The sequence below is a fragment of the Scardinius erythrophthalmus genome (genome assembly GCF_964197995.2).
Source record: "Scardinius erythrophthalmus genome assembly, chromosome: 2".
NCBI lineage: Eukaryota > Metazoa > Chordata > Actinopteri > Cypriniformes > Leuciscidae > Scardinius > Scardinius erythrophthalmus.
Window position 1 is genome coordinate 66308889 of NC_138222.1, and position 17954 is coordinate 66326842.

Consider the following 17954-nt stretch of genomic DNA (forward strand, 5'->3'; position numbering starts at 1 on the left):
TTCATTTTAAAGTCAGCGAATGCAAAATAATGTACATAAGTATAGTTGAATAAAGTCAAATACAGTTCAGAAAGAAAGAAAATTAGATCTGAACAATGTAATTTATACCATTAGGAAATTAAAGAGAAATTTACAGATGTGCAAGATTGTATTTTACAGTTTGTACACAGTGAAATGTACATTTTTTAGACTCTGAAGAAGAAGAAGTCTCTTACACGCGGGTCTAAAATATCAGTTTACATTTTCAAACATTCTTTTTGCCATTAATTGTAATAATCCAGTGAGATTTGTGTATGCACAAGGAGTCTGACAGCAGCCGGTATGATCTGATCTCACCATCATCGAGTCCGTCTGTGATTACATGAAGAAACAGAAGAAACTGAGACAGACTAAATCCAGAAGAACTGCGGGAACGTCTCCGAGACGCTTGAAGAAACCTTCCTGCAAAGCTACAGTACTGTGAAAAGCACTGGCACTCGTGTTGAAATGCTGTAAAGTGAGAATTGCTTCAAAAATAAAATCACAAATTGAATTTATGTATGATTTAACTTCTTCAAATCAATATATGGTGTAACGACCCTTTGCGTTTAAAACGGCTTTTGTCCAGGTACACTTGCGCATAGTAGAATATAAAATGGCAAATATTTCATCTTATTTCATTTTAATGAGTTGTCAATACAGTACATAACAAAAACAAGTATGATTTTACCCCAAAATTCAACATATTGACACAAAATATAAATGCAAATCCACCTTTCTCTGCCTAGATCCAGATGTTTCCGTGAATCGCAGCGAGCCATTGCTTCTCTGTTCTGTGGCTTTTGGCAGTCAGTAAAAAAATACCTCAGATTTCTTTTCAAATCTTATGTGTACAGTAAGTTCTTCTTCTGTTATATGCATATCCTCTATGAACGGATTAGACATATTGATAATCAATCCACCTGACAGAACAAGAGCCCAACTACTGACTAACATGACATTAGATTGAGTGATTTGAGCATTTCATTGTCCTACAGTGTAAATTATTTCTCCGTCAGTGTTTTTCTTTTGTTTTCAACCACAAACCAATTTCATGGCAATTTCAGAAATTGGTTCTAACTCCATGTTTTTTTTTTAATCAACACTTGAATGTTGATAAGTTTAATTTAAAAAAAGGTGATCAAAGGTGATGAATTGAGTCCATCAACACACTCAAAGCTTCACAGTCCTTTGTTTTAATCAACGCTCTTAATCCCATCTTGATGAAGTCTTTGAAAAGAATGTGATTTTCTCAGCTTTTTTTTTCAAAATGTTGCTTTTTTTAATAAAACGTACACTCTCACTAATCTTTCGGACAAACTTGATGATGATACATAACTGTGTTATTTCTTTCTGTAAAGAGTGTTGTAACTAAACGTTAAATGCATTTATGTAATAAGTTCACTGATATGTGGGTATTTCCATTATTAAAAGTATCTCTTTATTAGCAAGCTATATTCATAGGAAAACCTTCTGACTTCTGTTTGGTGCTGATAGAGTATACAGAAATGACACACTGGACTATAATCTGTGAGTTTGTTACATTTATATTTAGATGGACTTAAAAAACATTCTTGCATGTATACCTTTATTAAACCTTTTAATACAGTGGTTTGTTACATTTATTTTAATTCCAAAGAAGTGGTTACATTTATATCATTAATATACTGTACATACTCTGTAAGTGTTAGAAGCACTTTAGTAGATGCAGTTATCTTTAGTTAAATACTGCAAGACTACCCTGCTGTAGGACACTGCTTAGAAATTGCTTTAAAGGGCACTTTTCCATGGTGTTTGAACATAAATGTGTGTTGGCAGTGTGTGAGCAAAACCACCCTAGAATGATAAAAATCCACCCAGTGTTTTTTTTACAATCTCAATCAATCATAAGCACTTTCTCAGAATGAGCTGTTCTCAGATTCTATGCAATGTGACGTAGAATTGCACAAGCACCACCGACGTGATTTCATTGACACTGTGGTTTTTGCATAGACTTATACTCTTATACATTACACACTTCTTATACTGTGTGTAACAAGTGCCTCGTTGGAGCAATGGACCAGTTTCTAGGTCAGTGGAGAGCAGAATAAATACTGGGTTGCATAGGCAGAGGTTTCGAAGTCATAAAAAAATTCTAATTCTACTTTTGTCGAGTTTGCCCGAGAGAAAAGTAATTTGCTTGATAAATGGTGTCATGCAAATAAAGCCAATGATTTTGCGTCACTGAGAGAATTGGTCTTGCTGGAAGATTTTAAGGGTTGTCTACCTGATCGTGTTGTGCTTTATTCAAACGAACAGAAGGTCCACGTTGTCACAAGCCGCTGTTTTGGCAGACGAATTTGTCCTTACGCACAAGACTGTGTTTTCGCCACGTATAGACAAGACTACTGTTGTAGTCAAAAATTCTCCTAATTTTGATCAGTCTCCCAGAACGAAATTCGTTTCGTCGTCATCGAAAGAAGCTCGTGAGTGTTTTTATTGCCATAAGCAAGGCCATTTAATTGCCGAGTGTAACATCTTGAAACGGAAACAACCCAGCAAACATTTGGACGTTTAATGTCCGTTGAAAAGACGTCCGTCCGAGATGTCCCGTCATGGTTGAAAAATAGTTCCAAAATGAAAGTTGAACCGACGTCTTTGACGTCGTCTGACCGTGAATTCCACGTCTTTTCTGCGTGTCCCTGGACGTCTAAATGGGTTTATTTTTTTAGTTCTTCTGGATGTTTATAATAGCCTACATACATATACATATATATATATATATATATATATATATATATATATATATATATATATATATATATATATATATATATATATATATATATATATATATATATATATATATATATATATATATATATATATAATCCTGCATATAAAATAATCACTCACTCACTCACTCACTCACTCACTCTCTCTCACTCTCTCTCTTTCTCTCTCTCTCTCTCTCTCTCTCTCTCTCTCTCTCTCTCACTCACTCACTCACACACACTCACTCACACTCACTCTCACACACTCTCTCTCTTTCTCTCTCTCTCTCTCTCTCTCTCTCTCTCTCTCTCTCTCTCTCTCTCTCTCTCTCTCTCTCTCTCTCTCTCTCTCACCCACTCACACTCACACACTCACACTCTCTCTCTGTCTCTCAATTCAATTCAATTCAATTCAATTCAAAATGAGCTTTATTAGCATGACTGTGTAACACAATGTTGCCAAAGCATCAACATATTATATATAAATAATAAAACAAACAAAACATATATGTATAGATCATGTCATATGTAGCATAGTAAATATAAATAAATAGATAAACAAACACAATCTATCCTAATAAATGAATAAATACAGTGGGTCTCTCTAGAGAATTAGCTGACTCTGGCGTTGTGAATAGCTAACACATATTTAGCCGCTAGTGCAGCTGTACTATCATCTTCTCCCAGTAAGAAGAACATTTTCTCAGCGTCACTCAGTTCAAAGAACGATGGAATCCAGATTTCAAATCTGGGCAGAAAGGTTTCTCTTATACTGGAGTATTTGGAGCAGAAGAGCAGAAAGTGTTCCTCATCCTCGATGTGCTGTAGGTCACAGTGTCTACAGATCCTCTACTCTCTCTCTGTCCATGTTTGTCTATGTCTTCCTCTCTCTATCTCTAGATCATGGTCACTTAATCTGTATTTGGAGAGGATTTGTCTTTCTTTAAAATGTTTAATAAATAGATAACTGGCCAATTTAGTGGTTCTATTGAGGGTCGAGTAACATTGGAGTTTATTCTGGAGGGCAAAATGTGCTTTTAGTGCTTCATCATGAGTGTCTTTTAGATGTTTGTGGATTTCTTTAATGATAGGTTTGGGGTTGATGGGGAGTATAGTCTGATGGACGAGTTGGAGAGCGAGTGTGTTCAGAGGATGAGGTTCTGCTGAGGTTTCATTGGCGAGGAGGGCTTTATATTGCACTGACTCTGGGTCAGACTGATGGAGGTGATGCCAGAACTGAACACATCTCTTCTGGATCTGGATGTTCAGCGGGTACAGGCCCAGCTCAGCCCTGCAGGCGGCAGTGGACGTGTTTCTGTGAACCCCGAGAATATTTTTGCCAATTTCCAATTGTAATTTTTCTACTGATGTTTTATCCCAATTTTTACAATTTAGTACTGGTCCCCAAATTTCACATCCATATAAAATTATTGGTTTTATTATTGAATTATATAATTTTATCCAGGTTTTAATGGGTAATTTTAAGTGTCCACATCGTGACTTTATAGCATAGAAAGCCCTCCGAGCCTTTTCACCGAGTGTTTTCACAGCCAGACCGAAGCGTCCCGAAGCGCTGATGTCGATGCCCAGATAGCTGTAGCTAGAGCTGTGCTGCAGGACCTGGCCTTTATACAGGAACTGGTGTTTGTGTGCCTGAGATCGGGCTTTCTTCTGGAACACCATGACTCTGGTTTTGTCCAGATTGACGGTCAGGGCCCAGTCGTGACAGTATTGTTCCAGCAGGGCCAGGCTCTGCTGAAGGCCCTCAGGTGTGCGGGACAGCAGGACCAGGTCATCCGCGTACAGCAGACATCTGACCTCTGACCCCTGTAGAGTGAGGCCGGGCGCAGTAGAGCTCTCCAGCGCTGATGCCAGATCATTGATGTAGATGTTGAATAGAGTCGGGCTCAGACTGCAGCGCCGCCTCACTCCACGGCCCTGCTGGAAGAACGCGGTTCTGTGGTTACCGATCTTCACCGCACTTTTGCTGTTGGTGTACAGAGATTTTATAATGTCAAATGTTTTTCCGCCGATGCCAGTTTTTAGGATTTTGTACAGTAGACCATCATGCCAAATTGAGTCGAATGCTTTTTTAAAGTCTACAAAACATGCGAATATTTTCCTTTGTTTGTCGTTGATGTTCTTGTTGATTAGAGTGTGGAGAGAATAAATGTGGTCGGATGTGCGGTGTTTTGGTAAAAAGCCAATCTGTGCTTTATTTAAGATGTGTGCTGAGATGTGTGAGACGATGCGTGTGTTGATGATACTGCAGAACAGTTTTCCCAACACACTGCCCACACTTATCCCGCGGTAGTTATTGGGGTCGAAACGATCACCGCTCTTAAATATGGGGGTGATGAGTCCCTCAGACCAGATCTCAGGGAAGTGTCCAGACCAGAACACCAGATTAAATAATTTGGCTATTGCTTGAATCATGCTGGGACTGCTGAGTTTAAGCATTTCGTTATTAATGTGATCTTGTCCACATGCTTTCTTTAATTTAAGATTTTTAATATGTTCTAATATTTCAGATATTGTTATTGATTTATCTAATGGATTTTGATAATTCTTAATAGTTTTTTCCATGTCTTCTAGAGTTTTCTTTATTCTACTCTGAGGTTGGTTGAGGTCGGCCGGCTCAATTTTTTGGTACAGATTTTCGAAGTAAGATTTCCAGATTGTGCCATTCTGGAGTGATATCTCTAATTTGGGTTTTTCGAGTTTTTTATATAAGGTCCAGAAAGTGTTTTGATCTATTGAATCGTCAATTTCTTCAATTTTAGTTTGAAAATATTTTTCTCTTTTTTCCACAGAAGTGTTTTGTACTTTTGCAGACAGTCTGAGTAAGAAAGCCGTAATGTCTGGCTGGATGGATCTTTGTGCTTTTTGTTGGAAAGTCTCCTGAGTTCTTTTCTGAGACCGGCACATTCATCATCAAACCAGACATCCTTTCTCTTTCTCTGTTGACTGGTTCTATGTTTGGTTTGCTGTTTAATATTAGATAGAGTTATCAATGTTATGAATATGTAATTTAAGTTTTTTGTTGCTAAATTTATTCCATTAATATCTAAGGTGAAATCAGTGGACATGAAGTCATCTAGCCATTTTTAAATATAGTAGGGCTGTTCATATTTTCTCTGAATTGTTCTGAGTTGGATTGATTCCACTTGAGTTTCTGTTTCAGAGGAAACAGTTTTTCAGATTCAGGTGGAGCAGTTTTGGTTATTTGACATGGGGCTTTCAGATAAAGCACAGTTTGGCAGTGATCGGACATCGGGAGGCTGAGGTCTGACTGTCTGACTCTCTCTCTCTCTCTCTCTCTCTCTCTCTCCCTTTCTCTCTCTTTTTTAGGATGCCCTCACTTTTGGTAGATCATTGTTTTTGAGGATGTTCAGAGCACCATGGAGCCATTTTTACTAAGTAATATAAAATATGTGCAACCATCTCTCTACATTGTTATATATTAAAGATACTTGTAGGTGATCATTTTGCTCAATCAGTTATCATTCTCTCTCTCTCCCTTTCTCTCTCTCTTTAGGATGCCCTCACTTTTGTAGATCATTGTTTTTGAGGATGTTCAGAGCACCATGGAGTCCTTTCCACTAAGTAAGTATAAAATACTGTATGTGCAACCATCTCTCTACATTGTTATATATTAAAGGATACTTGTATGGTGATCAATTTACTAATTTTTACTTTACTTTACTCTCTCTCTCTCTCTCTCTCTCTCTCTCTCTCTCTCTCTCTCTCTCTCTCTCTTCTCTCTCTCTCTCCTCTCTCTCTCTCTCTCTCTCTCTCTCTCTCTCTCTCTCTCTCTCTTCTCTCTCTCTCTCTCTCTCTCTCTCTCTCTCTCTCTCTCTCTCTCTCTCTTCTCTCTCTCTCTCTCTCTCTCTCTCTCTCTCTCTCTTCTCTCTCTCTCTCTCTCTCTCTCTCTCTCTCTCTCTCTCTCCTCTCTCTCTCTCTCTCTCTCTCTCTCAGGATGCCCTCACTTTGTGTAGGCCCTACTCCACTGCCACCTTTGATCACCACCAGGGAGTAAAGAGAGAGTGAGTACACTGGTCCATCGCACTTAGTTCTCAGCTTAGTAGGGTTTTTGGGAATGGAACAGTAGATATGCATATCTACAGGGACCGCAAGGATGGTGCACTTGTTGGTTGTGTCCGACCGATTGTGGTGGGCCGGTCAGAGCAAAAATGCCAGGACCCTTTTTTTGTCCCAGTCCAGCCCTGAATACAATAAACACATGGGGGGTGTGGACTTGTCCGATCAGCTCATCCAGTACACCTCTGCTCACCACAAAGCACATAGATGGTATAAGACTATGTTCTTACACTTTGTGGACAGCTACATCCTCCACAAAGAACTGTGTAAAGAGCAAAAGACTACACCGCTGACACACAGAGCCTTTATGGAGGAGCTCTGTGCTCAACTTCCTGGGGTGGAAACAGTGGCTGCAGACAGGACAACTCATCACACACCCCTGCCCATTGCCCCCTTGGACCCAGCAAACCCTGCACACAAGCCTCCAGATATCAGAAAGTACTGCGAGCACTGCAAGGCAAGCAGAGTGTACAACAAGACCCCCTGGCAGTGTGGGGCAGGCCAGGTGTCCTCTGCAACTCCCTGGAGAGGCCTTGCTTTGCTCACTGGCATGCCTAAGAAAAAACGCCTGGGACTGTTTGTAAAAAAAAGTTCATTATTTCATTGTTCTTTACATATTTGATTGAACAATTACAAATGTCTGTCAAGCAAAGGGTTTGAAAAAATATATTTTTTGTTCAAAAACTGTTCACTATTGTGTGAGGTGTGATTTTCAGTAATAAATGACAAAAATCAACTTTCCGTTTATTGTACATTTTTCACTCATACTTCCTTTATAAACACATTACATGCATGCTTATGTTAGCTTAGGGTCTTCTGAATCCATAGATACCAAACACACGGTGTTCCATCTCCATTACATATGGTTTATTAGCCTCCTCAACATTGCTTAAAGCAACATCAAATGTGAAGTGTGACCGGTGTAATTTTTCAGAGGCTTTGCACACTGTTTCACATATTTCACATATAGCCACCACCAGTGTCGCAAATTAAAGTACGATGGCCAGCACTTTTCACAGAGAGACATGTAAATTGTGTTGATTTGTGTCTGTGTGCTTTTGATTTATAAGGAAATACTGGGTTATGAAAGTTGTGCTGTTCTATTAGAAGATATGGGCAAACTTAATATCCTAAGATTATGACCAGTTCTGTCATGTTGAGTGACATGAAAATGTTTTAACTTCCTAATGGGTCATGATACCCCCCTATTTCAGCTCAAATCTAGCTCACAATATTTTTGAAAAATGCAACTTTAATGGGCGTGGATGGCTGTGAGAATAAGGGAGGGGAGTGTGTGTGGTGTGGCACGGCAGGGGAGAGGGGAGAGGGGAGAGCAGTAGCACCTCAATGCAGTACACAAGATCCGGGGGGAGGAGTTGGATCTTATATAAGGGGTGGAGATTGGTAGGTTTAGGGGTGGAGATGGGTAGGTTTAGGGGTGGGTTTAGGGATCAGGGGGTGGAGATTGGTAGGTTTAGGTATGTAAGGTGGGAGGAGTTGGATCTAGATCCGACTCCTCCCCCCGGATTTTATGCTCTGCATTGAGGACCATCTCAGGGAGAGGGGAGAGGGGAGAACTGTCATCATCTCCAATAATATCTGTCCATGCATATCGACTGTCACTAAAAATCAGTGGTAAAACGTGAGGAAATGCTATATTTTTTTATAGCTGGCAAAGTTAAAGTCTAATGAAATACACTGACACCTTATTTTTGTCCTTTCAAAAGTAACTGAATCCCCTGCTATATATTAGCCTACAGTACCCATACACAAAAGAAATATATTTGAAATATATTGTCAGAATATATTTTGGAATATATGCAAATATTTGAAATTGGCCCAATAAATATATTTCATACTTAGCCTATATTTCATATATTTTTGTTATATTTCAGAATATATTTCAATGTATTTGGAATATATGCCACATATATTTTTGACACTTTTGGGGACCAATACAGAAAAAAATACATTGAAATATATTCTGAAATATAACAAAAATAGATGAAATATAAGTATTAAATATATTTATTGGGCCAATTTCAAATGTTTGCATATATTCCAAAATATATCCTGAAAATATATTTCTTTTGTGTATGGGTAATCATAATTCTATTCAAAACATATAGGGCCCTATCTTGCACCCAGCGCAAATGACTTTGTACACCGACTCCTATTTTGCACACTTTTCCCTCCACAGACGCACGTCGGTAAATTAGGAAATTAACTTTTTAATGGTTCAGCGCAAAGAGGAGGCGTGTTCCAGCGCAAACGTTACCTGGTGCTATTTTGCAGTTTTAGAAAACCATACATTATTACAAGGAAAAATATTAACACACGAGGGAAATCATTGTAGTGTCCATGAAGATGTGAAAAAATAGGCATAAATCTATTTTATCTAAATTATTATACGCCTGTTTAACTGAAGCTAATCTGGGTGTGTTTCTCCATCCCCAATGTCACTTCTCTGTCTTTTACGGCCCTGACGAGAACGTCAGAAGCGCGTCTGCTCTTAAAGGGAATGTGAGATGTCGCTCTGATTGGTTTATTTCACGTTACGCCCAAACCACACCTATGAGTAATGAAGCTACTTTAGACCAACACATTTTAGATTTTGCCGAGATCCGCCCACAAAGTTACTTGCGTTTCAGATAGTTAAAATAGGGCTAATAATTTACATGTATAATTATAATGTCATTATAAAATATATATTTGTTAAAGGAGCTGTATGTAAGAAATTTATTTCAATTAATCATAAAATGGCCCTGATATGTCACTAGACATTAAGAAATCATGTTCATTTCAAATACTTATATCTCTGACAACAGTAGTACGGCCAGGATATTGTCATTTAAAAAGTGAAATTGCAGCCCTCAACTGATGTTGATGTTGTCATCTTGTGTTTTGGCCTGAAGCCCCACCCTCCACCTATCTACCAATCACGAAGTTAGTTGTGTTTCAGCATCCGGGTTGCCAGCTCTGCTCTAGTTACCACAGCTGCAGCTACAAACTGTAGCCTACGTTCCTGCAGCCTATCTGGCAACCTCGAGTCAGGGGGGAGGGGGAGGGGATACAGTAATTTGAAAGTGATTGCAGTACCAGTTTTGGCCACAATCTTACATACAGCTCCTTTAATATACACACTATAAATGCATACACCTATATTTGAAAATAATTAATTTTCCGCTTTAAAAAAAAAGTGCCCCCTGAACCCCATAATAAAGATGGACAGTGACATAGAAATTTGGCAAATAAAACGGTCTTGCTCGATGATGAATGAGAACACAATGCCCAACAACAGGCGGTTGGAATTTAAAAGGCTGATTTTCGCGCTTCAGGGCAGTGACGAGTTCATATGTAGTCCAGTGGTTGTCAAAACACCGTTGGCACAACCTTAAGCAATGGCCCTGAACGGTGGTTTAATGCCAACATTGTGACAACGCTGTAACAACCTTCACTACACAACGTAGTTACAGCAACCTTTTGGTCATGTTGTTAAAACGTTGTTAGAAGGTTGGCTACGTTGTGCCAACGTTCTGTGTTTGCTGGGTATGGCTCTGATATGTATGTGTGTGTGTGTGTGTGTGTGTGTGTGGAATGTTTTATATCAGGCTTGATGTAATTTTACTTGATTTGTGATTTAATAACTATTTAGTTTAATTGATTCGAATACTCACATTTTCAACTATGTACACTATGTATCTCTGCTGCAAGCTAAACCACAACAGTGGCGTTTGTATTTATTTATTTTACATGCGAATTTTTTTGCTTTGATTGTAGCTGCTGTCATGAAATGGGACCCAGCTGCAACAGAGGCCCAAATAAAGTCTGCAGCCGATTATCTGAAACATGCCCCCAGGAGAGTCGGGGCTTGCTGCAATAAATGAAGCTTGTGAACCTTATAGCAGCCACATTTTGTTAATTGATATGTTATACTGTTTTAACAGCATTTTATAGATTATTTAAAGGTAAATTGTGTTAATTTATACTTTACTGTTCTGGCTGTTAAGTTTTGGTCCAGCAGAACAAAATAGTAATAAAAATATATTTTGAGATTTAAATAGTTGATTTCTTGGAGTGATCAGTTTGGTTTAGAGGAAAATGGTAAGCAGTTTATTACAATTATATTGATAAGATATAGAAATACAAGATTAGTGTTACGCGCGTATCGCGAACGCCTGGCCTGGAGTCCTCTAATTAAGGTTTATTATGTTAATTATGTTAATGTTGTTTTGTTTCCGTTTTCCTTAGTTTTGATTGGTGGTGCTGGGGAAGGACCGGAGATAAAACGGAAGGAGGTGGCCTTGGGAGAGGAAGCCGCTCAACGCCGTTTTTGCCTTTTGTTTACCGTTTTGAACTTGAGTTAGGAGCGGGGAGTCTCAGCTGTGGGTTGTATTTCCTTTCCCTTTGTTGCTGAGCTCCCCGTCTCTTATTGTTTGGTTAATTTGTGAGTTGTTTGAGTTATAATAAATATATATTTTTGGATCACGCACTTCGTTGTCGATCTTTTATGTTATGTGTCCCTGAATCCTAGACGTATGTTTTGTGGGACCGTAACATAAATGGGGGCTCGTCGATTTTTTTTATTTATTTATTTTTTCTTCTCTCTCTCTTTTTCTCCTCGAATCGGTTTTGTGGCATTCTTTACATTGTTCTCGCATGAAATGCAGGTGAGTGAAGTGTGAATCTCATGATTTTGAATTTTACTTGCCTTTGCTCTCCTGTTAGGCTGAAGAGGTGTCACCCTTTGGATGTCACCTAGTTTTGTTGTTTTAATAGTGTCACGGGGACGCGGTTAGTGTTAACTGCGAACGCAGTTATCTCGGGAGCACGTCCGTAAGATTTTGTGTGGTTGTCTATTGTAGATTTCCTCACAAACTTACTGGTTTATAGTGCATAAAATCCCGCCGCAGAACTGTGTGAAGAGTAAGGGTTAAGTTAGAGAGGTGAGATTTTGTTAGGCAGGAATAGCTAGGGAGAAGCAAGGGCTGATTCTTGGTTTATATGGTACACTGTCTATTTTGAGTAATCACTTCACTCTACAGTGCATTTGTATTTTTGCGATTACTTTGTATTTTGTTGTTGGCGGCTTGAGGCTTGACGCGGTTATTTTTTCCCCCCCTTTTTCGTTTTGACTGCGTGTTTTTCGGTCTCAGTATGGATTTTGATTTAGAGGACTTTGTGGCTCACCCGAGCCTTGAAAAATTTGAACAATGTACTAAGAGTAATTTGCTATCGATTGCTGCTCATTTTAAAATACCTATCTCAAAACAAGAAAAGAAACAAAATATCAAATCTCAAATGCACATGGAATTAGCTGAAAAAGAACTGCTCCCTCCCGTGAGCTCTGTCTTTTCCCATGCGGTTGCGCATCCAGATCCTGAGCTGCGTAAATTGGAGTTACATGTAGAAATGCGGCGTTTAGAGCTCAGGGAAAAAGAGCTTAAGCATGATTTTGAGCTGCGTAAATTGGAAATAGAGGAGACAGGAAGACGTGAGTCGGTTCGTCTCAGAGGGGCTAGACAGGTGGGCGGTGAAGTTGGCATGGCGGAGATGGATTATGATGTAAATAAATGCATTCGTTTAATTCCGCCCTTTTCTGAGAGAGATGTTGATAAATACTTTGTGTTATTTGAGAGGGTAGCGACGACCTTAAAGTGGCCTAAAGAAATTTGGCCTCTCCTGCTGCAGTGTGTGTTTACGGGTAAAGCCCAGGAGGCGTATGCTTCTCTTTCACCTGAAGTAAGTTTAAATTATGATCAGGTGAAAGTTGCAGTCTTAAGGTCTTATGAGCTGGTTCCTGAGGCTTATAGGCAGAAATTCCGTAGCTATAAGAAAATTGAGGGTCAGAGTTATGTTGAGTTTGGTCGTGAGAAAATTGCACTTTTTGATCGTTGGTGTTCTGCACAAGACGTGAAAAATTTTGATCAGCTTCGCGATTTGGTTCTTATGGAGGAATTTAAAAATTGTCTACCGGACAAAATTGCAACATACTTGAATGAACAAAAAGTGACTAAGGTGTCTGCTGCTGCGATATTAGCAGATGAGTATGTTCTGACGCACAGAGAAAGTTTTGAGAAATCTTTCTTCTCTCCATCACAGCGTGGTCCTGTCACGCAAGTGTACTCTAGCGAGCAGGTCAATTTTAAAGATACTGCAGCTAAGGCGAGGCCTGTATGTGCTTATTGTAAAAAACGTGGGCATTTGATCAACAATTGTTTTTTGCTGAATAAAAAGAAACCTAAACCTGTCATGTTGATCGAAACCCCCTCAGGGTCACGACCTTTTCAGTCCGAATGTGCGGATTTGGACATTTATTCTCCTTTTATTATGAAGGGTATCGTTTCATTGACTAATAGCGGCGTAAAAGTTCCAGTAACTATTTTACGGGATACAGCGGCTTCTAGGTCTATTATTCTTCAAAATGTGTTGCCTCTTTCAAATGAAACTTCATTAAACTGTAGTGAGTTAGTGCAGGGCTTTGGAATGAAGTTTGTTAATTTGCCCATGCACTCAGTTAAGCTCGAGTCGGATTTGGTGTCCGGTCTAGTCGCGGTGGCTGCGTGCGACACCTTTCCCATTAAGGGAGTAGATTTCCTTTTAGGAAATGATTTGGCTGGTGGGAAAATTCTGGTAAACCCTGAGGTCACTGCTGTTCCTCTGGTTGCTGAAGGCCCGGATGAGTTACAGAAGAAATACCCTACAGTGTTTCCAGTGTGTGCTGTGACACGTGCTATGGCTAAAACTAAGGAGTGTGATGTCTTAAATTTAGAGGATGGCACTATATTAGATCTAAATAGAGAGTCTGAGTTGTCATCTGACAGTAGCTCTACCGTTATCGCACGTTCTACACTTATTGATGTCGATTCCACAGTAGTGGATGAAAGAAGTGTGCACAGTTCACTAGAGCTGCAGAAGTCGTTGGGGGGTGTTGGGGGTGAGCATATGTCTCGAAAGCATCTGATTTCTGAACAAAAATGTGACCAGTCACTAAATTCTTTGTTGGAATTGGTTGTTTCTGAGGAAAAGCTGGCAGATATGGCTACGGGTTATTTTATTAGAAATGATGTCCTGTTGCGTAAATGGACACCATCGTACGCTTCTGCACAGGATGATTGGAGCATTGTCACACAGATTGTTGTACCAAGTCGTTTTCGTGGTGAAATACTTAGCATGGCACATGATAATCCCTTAGCTGGTCATTTAGGGGTTAAGAAAACGTATGACCGTATCTTGAGACAGTTTTTTTGGCCAGGGTTAAAACGGGACGTGAAGCTACATTGTAGAACATGTCATACTTGTCAAATCTCTGGGAAGTCAAATCCGCCCATACCGCCATATCCTTTATATCCTATTCCAGCAGTAGATGCGCCATTTGATCATGTGGTCGTTGATTGTGTGGGTCCATTGCCCCGTACTAAATCCGGTAACCAATTTTTACTGACCATTATGTGTGCCTCAACGCGTTTTCCTGAAGCGATACCTATGCGTAAAATTACTGCGCCCGCTGTTGTAAAGGCACTAATTAAGTTCTTTTCATTGTTTGGACTCCCTAGGGTAATTCAAACTGACCAGGGGACAAACTTTATGTCTCGTGTTTTTGCACAGGTGGCCGATCAGCTGAACATCACCCACCGCTTTTCGAGTGCTTTCCATCCGGAGAGTCAAGGTGCACTGGAAAGGTTTCATCAAACCCTTAAATCGATGCTCCGTGCTTATTGTCTTGAATTTGAAAAGGAGTGGGATGATGGGGTACATCTCTTGATGTTTGCTGTTCGAGAAGTTGTGCAAGAGTCTACTGGTTTTAGTCCAGCAGACTTAGTATTTGCTCATAATGTGCGTGGCCCTTTAAAGTTACTGCAGGAGAATTGGTTGAGTGAGTTTAAACAAGAAAATTTGCTTGATTTTGTCAGCTCTTTTCGTTACAAGTTACACAGGGCTTGTGAGTTGGCTAGCAAAAATCTGATTGCTACTCAGTCCAAAATGAAAGGTTGGTTTGACAAAAAGGCCAAGATTAGACAATTTAAGGCTGGGGATAAAATTTTGGTATTTTTACCTATCCTTGGTTCTAGTCTTCAAGCACGCTATAGTGGCCCTTATGTCATAGAGAAGAAGGTTAGTGACAGGGACTATATTGTAGCTACTCCTGACCGTGCCCGTAGAAGCAGACTGTGCCATGTCAATATGATCAAACCTTATTATGATCGTGAGCAGTTGGACAAATCCAATTCAGGGGAGGTAAAGTCGGTTCTGGCTTTGTTCAATGTTGAACAGCCTCAAACTGTGTGTTCTCCTGTCTGTAGTGTTTTTCAGGTACCTGATTTCTCTGAGGTAACATCTGGAGCTGAAACTGTCCCTGAAGCCTGGGAGTTGCTGTCCGGTTCTGAAGTTGATTGTGGTATCGAGAGTCCTTTTCTGGCTACAGTTCAGGGCCGGTTAAACAACTCTGAAATGCTTGCTAACCTTGATTCCTGTTTTTTGCATCTGCCCTGTTCACAGCGTACAGATGTCGTAAATCTAATTAATCGTTATGTTTTACTCTTTTCAGATGTGCCGTCCCAAACACACATATTACAGCATGACATCGATGTGGGTGATAACATGCCGATTAAACAGCACCCGTATCGTGTCAATCCTGAGAAACGTCGGCGTTTACAAAATCAGGTTGACTATATGCTGCTGCATGGTATTGCAGAACGTAGTGCCAGCTCATGGAGTTCACCCTGTATTCTCGCTATTAAGTCTGATGGATCTGACCGTTTTTGTACAGACTTTAGGAAGGTTAACAATGTCACGAAGCCTGATTGTCATCCTCTTCCTCGTATGGAGGATTGTGTTGACCGCGTGGGGTCTGCAATTTTCGTGACAAAGTTGGACCTCCTTAAAGGCTATTGGCAGGTGCCATTAACTCCGCGTGCCAGGGAAGTTAGTGCATTTGTTACTCCGGATGCCTTTTTACAGTATTCTGTAATGCCTTTTGGGGTACGTAATGCGCCCGCTACCTTTCAACGATTGGTTAACTGCGTTTTGGGGGGGGTGCCGGGTTGCGAGGCATACTTGGATGACATTGTAATTCACTCTGCGACATGGGATGAGCACATCAATCAGCTACAACAAGTGTTTCACAGGTTGGCTGAGGCAAACTTAACGGTTAATTTGGCTAAATGTGAATTTGCGAAAGCAACCGTAACCTATCTAGGGAAAATTGTGGGTGGTGGCAAGGTAAAACCGGTAAATGCGAAAATTGAGGCTATTACATCATTTCCAGTTCCTTCTACTCGTCGTGAACTACAACGGTTTTTAGGAATGGCGGGGTATTACCGCAGTTTTTGTAAAAACTTTTCTGCTGTAGCTGCCCCACTTACTGACTTGCTGAGTCCAAAAAAAAGTTTTAAATGGTCACCGGAATGTCAGTATGCTTTTGAGTCCCTTAAAACTCTCCTGATGCAGGCACCTGTTCTCGCTGCTCCAGCGTACGATCGTGTGTTTAAACTAGCTGTGGATGCCAGTGATGCGGGAGCAGGTGCAGTTTTGTTGCAGGAGGGGCTTGATGGCATTGAACATCCGGTGTGCTACTTTTCAAAAAAATTTCAAAAACATCAAAAGTCATATTCAACAATTGAAAAAGAAGCGCTTGCCTTAATTCTGGCCCTTAATAATTTTGAGGTCTATATCGGCTCTTCTTCATGTCCGGTTACGGTTTACACGGACCACAACCCTCTCGTGTTTATTAACCAAATGCGCAACTCAAATCAGCGTTTAATGAGGTGGGCTTTGTTTGTCCAATCATTTAATTTGGAGATAAAACATGTAGCCGGGAAGAATAATGTGTTGGCAGATACATTGTCGCGCACTGTTATATGGTGATTGGTGGGTTGTTGCTGTTTTTTTTCTCACCATTTGGCGGTGGGGGTGTTACGCGCGTATCGCGAACGCCTGGCCTGGAGTCCTCTAATTAAGGTTTATTATGTTAATTATGTTAATGTTGTTTTGTTTCCGTTTTCCTTAGTTTTGATTGGTGGTGCTGGGGAAGGACCGGAGATAAAACGGAAGGAGGTGGCCTTGGGAGAGGAAGCCGCTCAACGCCGTTTTTGCCTTTTGTTTACCGTTTTGAACTTGAGTTAGGAGCGGGGAGTCTCAGCTGTGGGTTGTATTTCCTTTCCCTTTGTTGCTGAGCTCCCCGTCTCTTATTGTTTGGTTAATTTGTGAGTTGTTTGAGTTATAATAAATATATATTTTTGGATCACGCACTTCGTTGTCGATCTTTTATGTTATGTGTCCCTGAATCCTAGACGTATGTTTTGTGGGACCGTAACAATTAGTATATACACTACACAATTTTTGCCAATTGAGTATTCAATATTATCAATATTCTTTAAAATCTTATTTAGGTCTATGGTCTGTGTGTCTGCTGTTTCATGACACGACAACCATTAACAATGAGTAACTGTGTTTTTCTGAGAACTAACTCACTGCCACTGTTTTGAAGTAAATATTTTTTAAGTTGGATTCTTGCAAAATGCATATATGGGATTTCCATGTCAGTATGGGTCTTTAACAGCCTTTGAAACAATGTACTGAAAAGACGTATAAAAAAACATTCATTCTGGCTCCTGTGAGGACGTCTTCTGGATGTCTTACAATTACGTCTAGTGTTCTAGATGACTTTTTGCTCGCTGGGCAATTTTACCGTCATCAAGATGGCAGTGTTTTCACTTACAATCTGAGGCTTCGAATCTTTTCCCGAAACAATCAGAGAAAAGCTTCAAAGATTTAAGAGGCTTCAGTTCTCCATCCCTAATCAATAGTTTAGGCCCTTTTGCAAATGTTTCGAGAGCGTTTACTCTTGTTTTTGTATTTTTTAAATTGTTTTTAATATTAGGCCTATTATTATTTTTATAATCTAGTTGAAATCTGGTTTATCTTAGTCTATGGGTTTGGATGTTTTATTGTAATCAGTAAAATCAGTGTCCTTCAGTGAACCTGCAATGATGCTGAAAAAGTTAATAACGGCTGTAACTGTTCACTCATTTTGAGTCTGGTTTAAAACATGAACTGTATATCTGTAATGTTTTCGTGTGC